This window comes from Plectropomus leopardus, chromosome 15, assembly GCF_026936395.1.
Source record: "Plectropomus leopardus strain MGB_pleo_1.0 chromosome 15, ASM2693639v1, whole genome shotgun sequence".
NCBI classification, from domain to species: Eukaryota; Metazoa; Chordata; class Actinopteri; order Perciformes; family Serranidae; genus Plectropomus; species Plectropomus leopardus.
In genome coordinates, this window is record NC_142190.1 from 11,184,721 (window position 1) to 11,186,868 (window position 2,148).

The following is a 2,148-nucleotide window of genomic DNA, read 5'->3' on the forward strand; positions in this document are numbered from 1 at the left end:
GCAAGGCTATTGTAAGTCAAAAATGTCAAAATATGACACGTCGCAAAAACAGATAAAAACACCTAAAAACAGCATAAAATAGCATGCTGAAACACGCCATAGCATAGAATCTTTAAAAAACTGCCCAAAAAACCAAAATAATGCATTTCGAAAAAAATGACAGAAAATATCAAAATATGACATGTCGCAAAAACAGCTGAAAACTCCTATAAACAGCATAAAATAGCATGTCAAACATCATTATAGCATAGAATTTGCAAAACATTCTCGCCTAAAAATAACAAAAAACACAGGTCCAAGTAAAATGATAAAAAGGCATAAGGCAAAATGTCAAAATATGATATGTCCAAAACAGCTGAAAAACACTCTTTAAATAGCATAAAATACTGTATGAAACACGCCTATAGTATAATCTGTATACAATTGCCCAAAACATTCATAAAACACGGCCCAAAAAATGAGCCAAAAGCAAGGCGCTATAAAAGTCAAAATATCAAAATATGATATGTCCTAAAACCACTAAAACACTTAAAACAGTATAAATAGCGTGCTGAAACACTAAATAGCATAGAATCTTGCAAAACTGCCCAAACACCATACAACACATTTCCAAAATGACAGAAAAAAGGGCACATAGTAAGGCAAAATGTCAAATAATACATGTTGCAAAAAACAGCTGAACACTTCAAAAACACCATAAAAATAGCGTGTCAAATACGTAAATAGCATAGAATACTGCAAACCAAAACACTATAATAATGCATTAAAAAACACTGTTATACATATAGTATACAAAATGTCAAAATATGACATATTCCAAAGACAGCTGAAAATGACTTTTTAAATGAAGATAAAATAGCGGTTGAAACACGCCATAGCATAGAATCTTTGCAAAACTGCTCCAAAACATCGCTAATATGTCCAAAAATGACCCAAAAAGCAAGGCTATAGTAAGGCAAAATGTCAAAATAGACATGTCCCAAAAATAGCTGAAAACACCTGAAAACAGCATAAAATAGCGTGCTGAAGAAATAACACATGTCCAAAATGACCTAAAAGGGCATATAGTAAGGCAAATGTCAAAATATGATATGTCCTAAAAACAGCTGAAACACCTCAAAACAGCATAAATAGCATGCCAAGAAACGCCATAGCATAGAATCTTGCAAAACTGCCTAAAAACACTATAAAACATAGGTCCAAAAATGAGTCAAAAAGGCTATAGTAAGGCAAATGTCAAATATGATATGTCCCAAAACAGCTGAAAACAATTTTAAAACAGCATAAATAGCGTACGAACATGAAACAGTGTTAGAATATCAAAAACTGCCAAAAACACCATAATGCATTTCGAAAAAAATTATTGAAAGAGCAAGGCTATAGTAAGGCAAAAATGTCAAAATATGACATATTCCAAAAACAGCTGAAAACACTTTTAAACAGCATAAAATAGCGAGCTGAAACACGCCATAGCATAGAATCTTGCAAAAACTTCCCAAAACACGTTAATAACACATGTCCAAAAAATCAGCAAAAGTGTGCCATAGTAAGGCAAAAATGTCAAAATAGCACATGTGTACCAAAACATTTTCTCAGCCATCTCAAAACAGTATAAAATAGCATGCTGAAACACGCCATAGCATAGAATCTGCAAAACTGCCCAAAACACGCATTACATGTCCAAAAAAATGAGCCAAAAAGCAAGGCTATAGTAAGGCAAAATGTCAAAAATATGATACGTCCTAAAACAGCTGAAAACACCCCAAACAGTACAAAAATAGTGTGCTGAAACACGCCATAAGTGCTAGATTACTGCAAAACTGCCAAATACAATATAATGGCTTCGAAAAATGGTAAAAAGTATGGCTATAGGCGCAAAATGTCAAATATGACATGTCCTGGTAAAAAGCTGAAAACAGCCATTAATAGCACAAAATAGCGTGCATAGCATAGAATCTTGCAAAAACAATCAAAAACCCCATTCTATAGTATGTTAAAAAATTGTATAATCTATTATGTTTTAATATTTTTTATTTAATAACATATTTTTAAGTAAATATTTTGAGATATCTTCTCGCAGAAATCGATAATAAGGGCAGTTATTAAAGATTTTAATAGTTTGAAAAGCAAAAATTTTGATCACTAAGG